The 16,232-nt window shown below is 42.9% G+C and overlaps 1 long non-coding RNA gene across 1 annotated transcript in view; it reads right to left on the bottom strand.

Moving 5' to 3' along the window:
- LOC106018859 (uncharacterized) overlaps positions 1 to 16,232 on the bottom strand; it is a 618,314-nt gene that overhangs the window by 350,587 nt on the left and 251,495 nt on the right. Inside the window, exon 9 of the long non-coding RNA XR_011807997.1 lies at positions 5,971 to 6,059. This is a non-coding gene — a long non-coding RNA (uncharacterized lncRNA). The remainder of the gene's footprint in view (positions 1 to 5,970; positions 6,060 to 16,232) is intronic.

The following is a 16,232-nucleotide window of genomic DNA, read 5'->3' as shown; positions in this document are numbered from 1 at the left end:
TCTCGGGTACTTTGAAAACTTAACCTTTAACTTCACGTAAGGTGAGATTTACAGAGGCATAAAGGTGCAAAGGGAGCTGGTGATTACAGTTGAGGACCCAACTGGTAACTTGCTGCTGAAAATCTCTTTCATAGATCCTTCACTTTTAAAATATGAAATGTCTGAGTTTCTTCCCTAGTGTGTGCAAATAAGCGTGTTTCACTTTTTAAATTCCTTAATCACCTCATGTGTTTGTAAAAGGTCCCTTTCTGCAGTGAGAATTTTAAAGAAGGAAACCTAACATTCAATTTCAGTGTTTTCTCAAAACACTTTCTAATTCTCAAAACGCTTATTTCTACTGTACATGTTTCTGAGTTCCTGTCTCCGATGGATTTTTCAGATGTGTTTTATGTTGTGTTATGATGTTTCTAATTTGGGTGATGAAAGGTTAAAAGATACGCCTGTATGAAATTACTCAGTGGCTCCTGTGAACTAACATCATATCTTATTGAGTATGATCACTCTGTCATTTGCTTTGGCTACAGCCAAGGTTTCGGATACAGTAGGAGTAAGCTGGGATCCCCAGAGCCTACTGCAGAATTTGAAGGGGGGCAAAAAGACATAGTTTCCTTGCCTAAGACTTGCTAGCCATGTGTAAGGAGACGATGCTCTGGAAAATGTTGTTTTTCTTTGGCTGCCCTTTAGTCAGATCTTCTCACTGCTGGCATTGTGCAGAGTCAGCTTAAAAGGTGTATTTAGCATTGAGGGATTTGGTAAATACTGCTTTATTGTGCTTCGTGCTCCCTACAGGGCATTCTGAAGAGATGAATAATAAGTGTGAACAGGAAGAGCAAGTTTCCAGTCCTGTCAAATTAATTAGACCAGCGTAGGCTGAAGTGAGGTTTGCCGTTAGGTAGGTTGGAAACAGGCAAAGGGAATCACTCAGGCATATACAAAAATGTTACCCCACTTCTCTTATTATTGTTTTCTTCGAGTTAGATGTAAAATGGAGCTATGTTCTGTTACCCACAACAAAACCACTCTCAAATGCTGGGCACATAAATAAAATGAGCTGGATATGTAGAGCTATCCCCCTGCTGTGGCAAAAGCAAGACCTGCCAAGCAATGACGCTGCCCTTCTAGCTGCTGTTTGAGAAGTGTTTCCTTACGGTTTTAAGGGAATTAGCAACACCCTAGCTTAATGTCATTTAATTCTGTAAATACATTTTGGAGCTTGACTCAGCTCCCAGCTATAAAACAGTCCCTCTGATTTGCCAGCCGCCTTCTTCATAATTTTCTGAGAGTTGCATTTTTCCTTACAGCAGCCCAAAAAAGCCATTCTTAGTGCCATACTTGGGCTCTAGTTTGTGTCTTTTCCTAAGTCTTTTCAGACAGCCATCAACATAGGAGGTAAAAAAGGGTCTGATCCAAATCCTGCTTGAGTCAGTGGAAAAGATTCCTGCTGAATGAAGTGAGGGCTGGATAAGATCAGTAGACCCTATTTTTTCATTCCCTGCCTAGACAGGAGGGATCTCTATTGTGCATTTCCAAGCTCTGGTATGAAATGACTCAAACTCTGAGGCTACTGCATCTCCTGAAAACTACTCCCCAGACTAAACAGATCATCTGATAAGAAAATTATTTCCCCCTTTATCACAACCCAACCTCTTTCTTAGGCTCCCCTGGAAAGCCTTAATTTTTATTCCCCTTAAGTTGTTTTCACATTTTGAGTGATAAGTAAGGATCTAACGTATTCCTCCTGCACTCCGCATTTGTACTTGGTTAGGTGCGTTCCGATTTCCTTCCAACTAAGTCCTTCCAAATTTTTGAGCATTTTATTACTCTTCTATGACTTCAATACATAAACATTTCTCTTGTTTGCCTGCATATGGTGTATGGAGATGTGAACTGCTTCACCACAGTGTAACACAGCAGCTACCCCCAGGAACAAGAATATTTGGGTAGGATTCACTTGATCCTTGGCATTAGTCACCTTAGACTAACTTTCAGTTAAAAAAAAGTAGTTTGGGGAGGCTTAAAGGAAGTCTAGAGTGACTGGGGTGGCTGCAAAGACTGCACCCAAAGACACCTCCTGTTACGTGATGTGAATCAGGCCCTTGGAAACGTGCGCCTGGAAATGTCTGTCTGAGAGGTTTTTAGAGGGAACAAATGACATACCCAACAAAATTAAACTGTTCTGCAAAACTTACTGTGCTAACTTCTTATTCGGGGAGGTGGACAAAAATCAAGCATTTTTATAACCTTGGAAGCTCCCGTTTTGAAATTTTGAGAATGGAAAGTTGTGGTCGTTGCTGCTGTTGTGCTGAAAAGTATTACAATGTAGATGCACCCGATCTCTAAAATGAATTAACAAAAATTATGCTGAAACATGAATGAGATATTTCAGTGTTGCCTGCAATCCAATTTTCAGCCTTTGGTTTCTTTTTCTAATTTTGGCTCATAGAGAATTTTTAACTTCTTATACTTACCCTGCCTCAGAACAAAATCACACATTACATCTGGGATTTCCAACGAAACTGAGATAAAGTTAGCTCCCGATCCATACTGTTCTTCATACCCAGCCTTCCTCAACCTGTATTTTTATTTCACTCTTTTACTCTTAATAGAAAATGAGAATATCCACTTCCAGTTTGGCTCTACTTGTCCTCTTTTCCTGAAGCTGCGATTCAGATGTCACTACTAGCCTCTGATAAGGTCAGCTTGTTCTCCAGATCTCCATGCACTGTACTTGACCTCATGGGTGTGGGGAGGGACACGAAAGGTCATGCACAAAATCTCATCCTTACACTTTTCGGTCCAAAATTCATTTGATGTGAATCAGTGTTGCTCTGCTGATTGCTGGTTTGTGTTTCTGAAGAGCTCAGACCTCACCATGCTATGTGTCTCTGCCACAGAAAAGCTAGGTGAAGGCACATCGATGAATGCACTCTCCTTTTTAGAGAGGTGTGGTGGTGTGGGACACAAAAATGTCAGCTCATTGAAAGAAAACATGATGAAGAGGTGCTTCAAAAGCCACGACATCCCTGCAAGCAGGCTGCTACCACTGATTTTCTCTCAGCTCCCTTACTTCAATTTTTGGCAAGTGGTTCAGAGCAGCCAAGGAACTCCTACTCTGGGATCTACAGAGGGAAGATAGTCCGCAAAGAGAATAGTTTTGGCACTGGGGACAATAAGAGGTCTGGGGCCTGGGCCTTAGAAGCAGACGCTCCCTTCTCTTTTTTAGAGAATTTCAAAATGCTTTGGTTTTCATTCCAAATTGGAAAAAACAGACATTTTACAATTGCAAAACCCTCCATAAAACTGAATGATCTTTTTCCCCACAGCTCCATCTGAAACAGATGGAAATTTCTTCAGCAAAGTGACCACTTAATTAAAAATATGTGATACCACATTAATACCACTTCAGCAGGTACTGGGAGGACAAGTGAAGACTGTCCAACCTTCTCCAGGTGTTTAAGTCAACTGTTTATTGCTCTTTAAGGTGTCTGGCAGCTGGTAAGTAATTTAAACGATGCTTGTCGGCTCCCAAATAGAAGGAATAAATGAACACAAAAGAGCAAGATTTCAATTAAAGTTCATCATGTAAAACAGGCCTCATGCCTTCCCTGACCACAGAGATTAGCTTTTGTGTCTGGAATTGCATTTCATAAACCTCCTCCCTCGACATGGAACATCTGCTCCCTTTAGGACTATTGTTTTACACCCATAAATAAAACATAAAATTACATTTTTGTCACTCTTCAGGCCAGATCTTCAGCTGGCATAAATCAACGGCAAGCAGTCAACCTCAGCAGAGCTCTGCTGACTTAAACCAAATGAGGATCTGGCCCTTGACGCTTTGGTGCTGAAGAAAATAATGGGTCTGGGCAGAGCGTGTGGGACATTGTTTATCAGAGAATGTGTGCGAAACTACGTGGAGCAAGTAACCATAAAGCATGATTGATCTCTCCAGCATATTTTAGCACTTTTTTTCAGTGTTTACTGAAACCTTTTAGGTGGTGCAGTCTTCTCAGATATCATTTTATGTTTGAAAAGCTTTCTAATTCATAATGAAAAGTTACGCGTCGCTCCAATGAACCTCTAGCTTCAATTACTTGCTGTGCAAATGGTTGGCCTGCATTTTGACCAATGTTTATGGTGTTTGGCAATTTTTCAGTAGCTACTTTACCCTGATATGATTAATTTCTTGCATAATATGAGGTTTTGCATGTGTGGAGCTGAAATAATCCTACTAGGCAGAAGAGAAATAAAAGAGCTTGTGTGTTTCAGCTTTAAAAACATTTGAAACATAACATCACAATTTTAAGCGTGCCAATGATAATACAAGTTAGCCATGGATGAAGACGACCACAAGAGACATGAAGTTCCTGATGGGATTCAGCAGCATGAAAGTCATTACTTGGCTTGTAAGGTCGGCACACTAGATCATAGCTGGGCAGCCCATGAGGCAGGGAAGCAAGAGACAAGCCGGGAGCACATCGTACGTGACTGCATCGGCAGAAGTAAGAACTGCTGCCGGTATCCATTTTCTTCCCTGAAAGCCAAATCCTGCTCTAAAGGCTGGTTTCCCTTTGCACCAGAAGTGTTAACACGTATTAACTACCCTGAAGTAAATGGAGGTAGAGCTTGAACAAACAAACCTTCATTAAAAAATATGTTTAGCTTTAAGCACCTTAGAAATCTCACTTGGTTGTACTGGAAAGCTAAGTTTGTGCTTCTTTACTGGATCATGGACCTAATCAGACTTTACAGTAGGCGACCAGAGAGCAATGTTTGGATCTATGCAGTCCTAAAAAGACATCTTGCTGCCAGCTCTTTTCAAGGAATTTGTGGAGAATGAGACACCCAACTCCTATTGCACTCTGAAGCAGAAATTGCAGTAATTTTCACAGGACCTGGTGCCCAGTTCTCTTTGGGCTCTCTAAGAAGAACAACACTGAGCATTATCACCCAAGCTGCCTGCCCTGCTTCTGCAATACCCACAGACACATCTGTTCTGATTCACTTCATCATTTAGCTTCTTAATGCAAGCACATCCTCTTCAATGATTTAAGCTAAGATACTGTGCTGTAAACTCAAGAAGTGGCCATGAGATCCCATGTGCATGGGGAAAGTTAGCTTCAGCAGAAGTCACAAAGCAGATTGCTGTAGGTGGTAACCTCTTAAACCACCCTAGAAGGAAGCCCTTCAGTGCCTTCAAAATCCCAACCTCCATATTTTTACTTACTACAATCACACACTTGTCAGCTTAATAGAAAGTACGTCTACATTGCAAATTCCAGTATAGGGAAGAGGTACTCAGGCTGGCTATAAATGAGCTAGCCATAAATGAGCCTGCTTTCTGGCAGGATAAATTAGCCCATATGGAGCTAACACTGCCAAAAAGCAGGGTAAATTAGTCCTCTCGGTGTTCTCTGCTGTCTCATCTAGACTGCGTCCAGTATCCACAATAGTTCGTTTACAGCTAGCTTGGGTATTTCTACATTGTCATGTGGACATACTTGGAGCAATATTATTATTATTGTTTTAACGTCTACAAGAGTGCAGGAACTGAGCCTAATGTGGGTTAGTTACCCTTACCTTTGCCTTTTAGCTCAGTGTAGAGAGGCTGAGGCTGATGTGGTAGCACTGCAGCATGACCTCACCCAATTCAGCAGTTATTTCTGCTCGCATGAATGTCCATAGATTAGACTGTCATCTTGGCTGATAATGAGCACGTAGGCATCCTGAGCCCCCAAGATTACTTTACAGCCACAAAGATACAAGTGGGATTAGTTGATCTATCCTGGGTAACTCAGCTAGTTTGGTCTTTCGAGTTCTAAAAAGACATAATCCAGAGCAGCATGACTTAGGTTGTAAAATTCTCTTCTAATGTCTAAAGACTTATTTTTTGTGGATCTTAAACATACTGAATAGTTTTGAATGGGAAAAAAAATGCTTTAAAAATTAAGAAACAAATCAGAAAATTACCTCAATTAGCTGAATTTGAAACAGGTCCTGGGTACATGAAGCAACATCTATCCCTGAAATCTGGAGCAAAGTGGAATTTCACAAGGCACCTACATGGACAAAGGAAATGGCAAATTGAACAAAGATCAATCTACACTTTCAAATACACTGCTAGGTAAAAAACTTTTCGATATAGACACATTTCCACTGCCAGGGAAGTGCTTAAGGCAGGATGGCTTATTTCAGTTAAGTGAAATAAAATAAGTGATGCTAATAAAAGTTGCACCAGTATATGTGCATCTGACAATTAGCACTTCTACCAGCACAGCTATCTGGCAAAAAATCATATCCAATTTAATACACACATGCCAGCAAGACCTCTAACACCAACTCCCCATATATCATGTTAACAGAAGCCTACAGGTTTCAGAAATTAATTTCATCCAATAGTGCATAATTTTACAGCCAGGTAGCACCATACATTAAAATACACTTCATATCGCTGTTTGACTTAGGTGATCTTAATCAATCCCATGAAGAGCGAAGAAGACAACTTCAGAATGCCCCAGTGCTGTCCAATTTCTCCCTTAGTGTTCTGCTCCATCTGGACTTTGCAGCAAAATGGGCTAGAGCAATCAGTATGTGATGAAATCTTGAAAATGTGAATGCAGCCCTTTCTTTTTCTGTATTTACTTACAGATCAGTGTACCCCTGAAGAACTATAAACAGCTGAGAGTAAAAAATAAAGGGACCTCAGAAAAGTTTTATGTCCTCCAAACTATAAATGTCAGGTGGCAATGCTAGGCAGTTTATTTTTCTGTAGAAATATATATATATTTTTTTCCATGAAAACATTTTCACACACACACACAAAAAGCTAGCTCGTCACTGGCAATTATATGAAATATATACATAATTTTACAGCAGGTACTGATGAATGCCTTTAATAAGTTGAGTTGACAATTTATTTTTTTTTTTGCTGCCTCAAATAAAAGAATGCGTATATTAAAAGGCGCTTGCACTTTTATTTATTTATTTATTTTTCAGGTGGTAGAGGGGAAACAAAAAGGGTCAGGCAGCAGTAATACACCCAGAGATCTGTAGGAACCTCCAGATGAGGCAATTTTTTAGAGGGGCCAAGAACCCCACTGGGCTGGGTACCTTCAGGGGCAGCGTTGGCCGGATGAAGCATTACATTTCCACCCAGCTAAGGGGCAGGGTACAGAGCGGAGCTGGGGAGGCAACGGGCACACACACGACATTTTCCAAAGGTGGGATTCCTCCCGACTGCGCTTTCCCTCCCCAATTAAGGGTTGAAATGAGCCACTGGAATCTACTGTATATCCTGGGGAAATGAACGCCCTGGCTGCTTTCCAACTCATATTTCTCTCTCTATAGCAAACAAACAATAGGCCAAGTAGGATGTTGTACATAGCCCTGGAAAAGAAAAAAAAAAAAAGTGAAGTATTGATAAACTGAGATTAATTTTTACAAAAATGTTTATATCAAGTGCATATGCTTTGCCTCTTGGCCATTATGGAAATGTCAGGGGTTTAATTGGCAGCTGTGAATAGCAGCACCTGCAAACAGCTCAGGGCTTGTTCCTGTGGTCTGGCAACATTCTTACTTTATGCTTTAAATAAAGGCTTACTCACTGAGACAGAAATAACTGACAGCGGATGATTGATGATTGCCCATCACGCAATGGCTGACATCTACCATTCACTGAATCCATTTACAATTTCACTTCCAGATTTCATTAACAGGGCCGTGACATCTAGGAACAGGATTGATACAGATGGCAGCTCAGTTACAGAGTTCAGCTGATGCTGAGCGTATGTTAAGCATGGAAAATAGATTACTATGAGCTCCAATCTATCTCATGTGGTACATTTTGGAAACCCTATCTGTTTACTCCAGGTAACCTTTTATAGTTCTATTTATCCTGCCTAGTTTCAAACCAGATAGCAATTTTCCACAGTGGAGAATTTATACTGCCATTTGCAACGTGCGTTTATAAAATACTTGCTTCCGTGAAATATTAAGACAAGATTTTGGCGTTCTGAAGGTCCCTTTTTTGCTCGAGAAGGAAACAACGAATGCGAGCGCATAGAAACCCGCCATTTCCCTGGTTCCAAATATCCCCTTTGGAGTGAAACGAATGGCTCACTCCCCACCACGCACCTGTGTGCGTCTCAAACCGCAGTGGCCGCGCAGCTCAGAGGCGAAAGCAAAGTTTCCAGCCAGAGGGGCCAGTTCCACTCGGCTCCAAACTCCCGCTGACCTCTGCCTGCCATGGGACACGGTGTCCTGCAAATCCTTGTTTTTATCTCCAGCGCCTCGGCTTTGGCACGGGCTGCTCCTCAGGAAGGCCGAGGCTCAAAATGCAATTTTCCATTTTCATTACGACGCCGGGCCAAATATCAGATCTGAGTTGAGTTTTTGAACGCCAGAAAGCCTGGAGCTGCTCAGACACAAGACTTTCAGTCGGCTTGCAATTAGGGCGGGGGATGCTCCTGAAATTCAGAGCTACCTTCAGCTCGAGGGCTTGGACACCTTTCCTTTGGTATTTGTGTGGACGTCGGTGTGGGAGCAGCAGAAGGTGGTGATATTCGCCCTAAGCAGCTCTTGACTCTTTCAAGAGTACCAAGAAAACAAAGGTACTAAAGTAAAACACGATTTTGTAAAAGCAAACAGTCACAGCCTAGTAAATGCTGATACCTACTTAATCCATGCAAAGAACAGCCATCGCCTAGCCCTAAAGGTGGAGAAGGAGAAATAAGCAGGGTTACAACCAGGTGCAACGCTGCACCCAAGTAGTGCTGGGTGCAACTGCTGCGTACAGCTCAGCTCCTGGGGGAATGCACGCTGTGCAGCAGCTGGGTGTCCACTGTTATTCCCGCTTGCATCAATGGCAGCCTTTGCTTTCCGAGCTCACATTGTGAAATTTTCACATCAGCCCACAACCTGCAGCAAGTTTTCAAAACCCTGCAAACACGCAGTGGGCCCCTTCTCAGCTGCTCTACTCTTTCCTCCTTTTGTTTCGTGTCAGCACAGCTTCGCCCTGCCCTGCTTTCCTGTCCATAGGGTCTTCTGAAGCCCCAAATTTGTTACTGCCGTTCATATTCGTAGAGCCAAGGGAGAATGTAGTGGAAGCTGGTCTTAATGCAGTTCTTCAGCAGGTGCAGAGATAGCCGGTTTCCAAACTGACGCTCGTAATGGCTTTCCAGAAACAGCTCTGTTTCATTTCAAACTCGTAGAGCCAAATCCATTTCTTCCGTATTTCAACCAGCTCCGTACATTTAAGCCACTGCTTGAAACTTCGTCCATAATTGCATGCAGTTCTTCTTGTGAAAATTCAGTGGTTCTTTTCTTTATTATGATTATTTAAAGCAATTAAAGACGATCACACACAAACTCTAGAGTTAACTTTGTGCAAATATTTATACAGAAGCTAAAGCTGAGGCTTTTTCCCCTTTCTAGGTGAAACGTGGAAGATTTGTTCCAGAAAAAACAAATACATTGTCCGGTTTAACTAAAGGCATTTTCAAAACCCAAAAGCACGAAAAGCCTCTGTTTCTTTTGCACTTAAAAAGCCTTGATACTCTTTGCAAAGAAAACGCTCATCTTTTTTTCTGTACCTTCTCTTACTTATGGGTGTCATTGCTGATGGCAATAGCTGACAGTGGGGAACTTCTGTAGGAAATGCCCCTGAAGTTGCAAAAAGTGCCTTGCTCTATTAGATTTGATGGTGCAAAAAGGATTTTTAAAACTGGTCAAAGACAAATGAAAACTGCAGCAGCTGTGATAGAAACTGACCCTCCCTGCCACAGAGATGAGGACCCAACACGCACCTTTTGAAAAAGCGAACTTTAGGCGTCCCAATTTTATTACCGCTACTGCGAGTCTGGTCCAGCTGAACGGATCTGCACTGAATTTTCTGCTGTCTCGCACACAGCTGGAGACAGTGGAATATTTTCTGCTATTCTTTGTAAATCCCCCATAAAAAGCACACTAAGGAGCTACTTCTGGCTGGCACAGGGGCGGGCGCTCCACGCCACCTCCCTGCAGCAAAGCCTGGAAGCGCCGCTTTGAAGCAAGGCATGTGCCCTGGTGCTCTGGTGAGCGGGGGCCCAAAAATATGCCAGACACACCCCAAAGTCGGGAATAATGGGAGCCCACCCCAATTTTAGATGCTCGGCTGCAGGCATCCAGCTCCGAGCCAGTCATCTGGGCTCTCTCTATAGCAAGTGGAGAGAAATAAGCACTCCAAGGGCATATATATCATCCCTCCCTATGGTAGGTGTCTAAAAGAGGCCGAATCAGCTGTGAGCTGAGTGCATTTCCCACCACTGACCAGATACAGCGTTCAAAGGATGGGCTGAGCCAGCCATCTACTTACTTCTCTAGCACCTAAAATGACACGGGACAGGTTCCACCCAGAACAAAACAAAATCTCTAGAGAAATCTGCCTTAGGACCCAGGAGTGGAGGAACAAGTTGACAGATTTTTGTTTTTTGTTTTTTGTTTTTTTCAATTCCTGCATGATTTTGCTTCATAAGCTACCAAGTAAGAGAGAGATGGAAGAGGAGTATGGATATGTTAAATAGCACTGAGAGGATCTCTGCTTCTGCCTTGCATTTACATGGTGACTGAAGCCTAGGGATGCTGCAGTGTGGCTTGCAATGATGGAGAAAGGTACGTCCAGCAAGAAAAAGCTGACTTTGTGGCTGTGGTGGAGAAGTCCTGTCCCAGAGTTTTGCCGTTCGACAGGACACAGGTTGCTTTTGGTGCGGTTCAAAGCCTTGAGGCAAACCAACGAGGAAGGCAGCTGGACCTGCTGGCTTGGCACCAAGGTAGCCCAGGAGCACACGCTGCCTCCCTGCTGCTGCCGGACCTCCTGAGCATGCTAAGCTCCAGGACACGAGTGATGGAGGACACCTAGGGATAGTAGGATTTGCCCCTGGAGTGGCTAAGTTTCCTGAGATAATGTCTTAATGTACTCCTAGGTATTTTGGGTGCTTTGTGACTCCAGTAAATTCTTGTCTCCAAATGTCCCTTACAGCCCGAGGATAATGGGGGAGAGGCAGATGGCCACAGACTCCACTTTGAGCCTTAATTATTGCCTACTCTCACTTTCTCTCCAAAGGCACCAACATTCCTGCACAGAATATATGCAGGAGAAGATTTTTGTGCTTAAAATGAAGTGCCTAAGTCCATGCATGAGAATTCGGGAACAAGCATACTGCCAGGGCTGGGTCAGAAGAGAAAATCTTCAATGATTTTGATATTCTCAGATCCTGAAAAAATGGGCACTGGGGGGAAGTTTATTGAAGAAAAGAAAAAAGCCACAGCTGATTTTACACAGATATGAATGACATATAATAAATTAAAGCTGTACTCAATGGCAAGCGTGCAAAAGGACTGTTGAACAAACTGCTTTTTTGGCTATGCACCATCCATCTGGTGCTCTCAATTAGGTATGGACTATGTGTAAAAGCAGTAAATGGCTAGGTAATAAAAGATCAAGTCAAAATGCATTTTTGGAAGGGAGAGGTGTAAAGGTTAGGCCAGCCCCATCGCCACACACACCACGTCGCTCCCTGGTTTCTGAGCTCATCATTTTGCAATCGGGACGTTCCTGCAGCATAATGGGAAATCTGGCACGAAGCTCTATGCAATGTGTTTTTTTATGATTACCTAGCAAAATACAAATTTTGTGCTCCCAGAGCCAAAGAGCACCTATAATTTCCACTGAAGTCAGTAGAAGCTTTGCGCATTATTTTAAATCCCTGACAGTAGGCTTTCTTAAATTTTCCATTTTAATTATTTCAAAACATTAATAGCTAACTGAAGACACTGTAAAGCCATGTAAAATTAATGGCACTGTAAATTCTGCAAAAAGTATATTAATAGGTGTTGGCTAAGGTGTTACTTTTCAGACAGAGTCTCCAGTTGCATCAAGAGCTCCAACTGGCAATGACAGTTGTTTTCAGCTCTGTCCCTTATTTTCCTTTAAATAACAACACATCCATATATAACATACTAAAAGACGACATGATCTAAGGTAGCCCTCTAGAAACAAAAATGTGCTTTGGATCAGATCTTTGTTATTATATGGACAGTGAACATTTGATCTGTATTTATTGCAGTTGGACTGAAGTGCAGAGACAAGTAAGTGTCCTCAGTTGGGCAGTTAGCAGATCTTTACTTATAATTTATAAATAAAGGCTATGTTCCCATGAACAACGGCTCAGTGCAGCCTACTAACCATCATCCTTGGTTAGCTACACCAAAATAACCACCATTCCTTTTCTGCATGGCTGTGGCTCAATTCTTAATGGGGTTACCCTGTCTCATATCTCAAAGGTGCATAGTGTGGCACTCAGTCGTTATTCTGAAATGAAGGAGAAAATTGTTTTCTCAGACACTGGAAAATATCAGAGATTCAGAGATATATCAATTCTGTTTGGGATGTCCCAGAAAAAAAGAGTAGAGGGGAGAGAGAAAAAAAAAAAAAAAACAGCTCCGCTAAGGTGGAGGAAGAAAGGAGACATTAGAGAGGAGAAATTTGTAGTTATATGACTCTTCACTGGAAAACATGGGGAATTTCCCCTGATTTGGAAACTTTACCCCTGGTTTGATTCTAGGGTAACCTTTTCCTTGAAAGGAAAGGAAGCCATTCCTCCTCCTCACATCCTGACTTCTGTTTATACAGACTTATTGTGCAACTCAGCCACGCTGCTGATCCTCTTGCACTCTGAATCATGACATTTGCTTGGACCATTATGATAAAAACTCATTCATTTCTGGCAGATAAGGTCCCTGTTTTCCATGCGTGAAGGCAGACAACACAGTATTGGAAACACAGATCCAAGAGCAAAACTCTCGCAAGTTCTTCAGGGCACATATTGGGAAGGAGGAAAAGTGTGTCAGAAGCGAAAAGGGGCCACCAAACGGGTGTAAATAAAATTCTGCTGCAAGGCCATTTTTCACTGCCAAGAAGGTGTAAAGAGGCCTCAGTATTAATGAGAATCAAGCCTTGAGGCAGGGAAGACAGATGTTGGCTCACGGCCCAAAGATAAATTAATGGCAGATAGCGGCGTAGAGCCTACGACTCAACGCAACCACGTAACTCAACTGAGTGTAGCACAGCTTACAGCCAGAGAACTGGACTCCAAAGCAGCAGCCCTTGACACCGCATGGACAAGGCGGGAGTAGGGAACAAACCCCAAGGGATGGTGGCATCTGCTGCAATCTCCTGCCAGGTCAGCCCGGATAACTACCTACCACTCAAGTCAAAAGCCTCCTCGCAATGGGATCCCAACACTTTTCTCTGGATGTGAACAACACCTTGGGCTTTAGCTCCTCAGAAAAGTTTGGAGATGACTTATCTATGCCTTTACTCAACTTTCTAAGAAGGATCCTGCAGCATGAATTCATGCTGGGCAGAAATTAATAGCCCTTCAGGTGAACTGGAGGTAGCCTTCAATTCTGGAAAGATGGGTTTATCAGGATTCTTAACAATTACAGACAATCCATCCTGGTCATGTGTACATGGTCACAGGCAAGACTTTCTTATATTCTCTCTTTCGTTAAGACAGAGACAGCTAAAATAACAAATGCTACTGACAGAGGAGATACAAATGTATCACCTCTCCCACCTAAGGTATTTTGGTATTTTGAGAACTTTCCCTATGCAGAACATCACCATGCGACCTCTCCTCACAATGCCTCTGCTTTAATTGTGAGTCCCAGCATCTGCACTGCAAACAACTATTTTTTTCCAGGGGTTCATAACTCAAGTTTAACAGATTGCTCTAGGCTGACACATGGTTTCAACTTGGGAGCCAGTATTTCTTTTATAAATGGCTTTTTCTTCTCTTTTAAATGGTGATTTCTTTTTGTTTTTGCTTGTAATGTATGTAAAATGATTTGGGATGCTTTTTGCACTTGCGTACAGTAACTCAAAAGCAGCTTTCATTGGAACAGTAGAATTTGGCAAGTGAACAGTCAATATTGCCCTCTAATTGCTTTTAGCGTCTTTGCAAAAATAAAAACGTCATTTAAAATGGCTGAGATATTTCAATTTGAAAAGTGGCTACTGAACAGGCACAATAATGGCATGGATTTTTACTTTGCGTATGTAATGCACATATTCAGCATAATGTGATCCCTAAAACATACATCTCCAGATTAGGGCAGTACTAATCATTGATTTTTTTTTTTTTTTTTCAGTTTAGCGCCTGAACTGGAAAAATAAAACCTGCTTAAGTTGATCAAAAACATTCTTCCTTCCTCCTCCTCCATCCAAATCCAAAGCACTTTCCTAGAAGGGTAACAGAAAGTTTCATCTGACTCAAAATGTAATGTAACATCTCCATTTTCAGAAGTTAACAGAAAAAAAAAAAAAAAAAAAAAAAAAAAGCTGTGTACAAAAAAGGACAAGGATACGACAATGTATGACCATGTCTCCTTCCTGTCCACACCCTATGTGATACTCTGCATACACATACCCGACATTTTAAGCCCCTCTTTCTTTACCAACCTTAAACACGTACTGACTTGGGAATGCCTTAAATACTGGGCTTCTGCATACCTTCAGAGGACATGGTCCATTCCCAGTCACTCTCATTGGTTTCTTGTGGCCACCAGGAGTCCAGTAGCTAAGGAATTCTTTACTTAAAATACGAGCTTTTGAGGTTGCACCCAATTTTGTGATGTGTACCCGCCTGCACAGGTTGTGTGGACAGCCTCGGTCCTACACGTTAACCAGAGCTCAAATACCCATGAGTGGCTGCCCAGAAGAAATTTAGATAACCCAAAACCTTCCCAACAGCTGTGCTTTGATCCTCTCCAAGCGACCACGTCAGCCTCCTCTCTCCGGCATGAGACAAGTTTAAAGACTGAGGTTTTTACAAATACATTGTTTATTTTCATTTGCCATGTATTGTTTTTAACAGGCCAATTGGCACCGCACTTTTGTCCTTGTCTTCTGCACTCATGTAGATCAAAGCTTTTGTTTATGGGTTTTGTTTTTTGGTTTTTTAGTTTTTCTAGGTTTTTTTTGGTGTGATTTTTTCTTTACAAGAAGCTAGGGATGAGTCTATATTCATGTGACTCCAGTGCCTGAGGCTTTAGAAATCATCACAGGAATCTCACTAACCATCATGTGTTGACAGCGGTGCAAATAGCAAACATTCACTTGTCTAGCAAGATTGTATATTAATTCAAGACCATAAAGAATCATGACCATATTTCTCTAAAAGGCAACAACAAGTCCGGGGCGGACTAGCCAGGAGAGAGCTCTGAACAAGCAGGCATTGTTCAAACCTTTCCATGCCGGCACTGCAGTGCAAGAGGAGCCCTGGCTGCACCTCTCCCATCCACCCCTCGTCCACACGGATCCGCCACCGTCACCCAGAGACTTTCAAAACGTGGCACGAGGTTACAAAATGCTAGGCCTGACAGGTAATCCTCGGCTCCGCTCGTCCAGATGGAGTTAATTTGGCGGAGCGATGCTGACCTGGGTTAGGGATTTTCACACAGAAAAGGTACAAACGCAACTTTCTCTGGCAACAACGTCGGCCTGCGCTACCCCTTCCGCCATCTCTCCCCCAGCCCTGCCTTAAAAGAAGCCTGCTCCTTCTGCTGGGACTCCTCCTGCCATCAACCTACTTCTTCTTTCAGCAATAAAAAGAAATATGGAATGAGATTACCTGAATGGATGGCCTGGTGCAGACCAGAGAACGCTTCTTTTTAATGGGGATTTACACTGGCCATCAGTGAAACGCCTCGGGCCATCACGCTCCGGCTCTGTTAGGAGGATTTGGGACCAGCCCCTTGGACATGAGGGCACTGTGCTGACCCCAGGCTTCTCCCCCAGCTTCTGGCTTGGCCTAGGCCACGGCACCAGCCTGGGGGAGCTCTTCCCAGACGGAAAGGGGGACTGAGGGGCTTTGCTGGAGAACTGCTGCCTGTGGTACCTGGGCTCGCCCCTCCGCAGCTGCCCCGGGGCCTGCCCAAGCTTCTCGCCCCCGCTAATGTCCCTGGGAGGCAGGAGTACCTGGCTGGGCTGTCCTGCCTGGGATGAGGAGGTTCAAGCATGTGTTTCTTACCACCAAAGCATAATTTTCCATTACCTGGGCTTATTGAAAAGCCTAATAAGATGTACCCTACAAATCCTACTGCCAAAGAAATAGGCTTTGTCCAGCAGCGAGACCTGAAGTTGCAAAGCTGCAAGCTCTTTCACCTCCACATGTTAAAACTGACGGCGGCTGTTT

Source organism: Anas platyrhynchos, chromosome 3 (assembly GCF_047663525.1).
Source record: "Anas platyrhynchos isolate ZD024472 breed Pekin duck chromosome 3, IASCAAS_PekinDuck_T2T, whole genome shotgun sequence".
In the NCBI taxonomy this organism is placed as follows: domain Eukaryota; kingdom Metazoa; phylum Chordata; class Aves; order Anseriformes; family Anatidae; genus Anas; species Anas platyrhynchos.
This window is presented reverse-complemented; position numbering and strand designations above follow the sequence as displayed.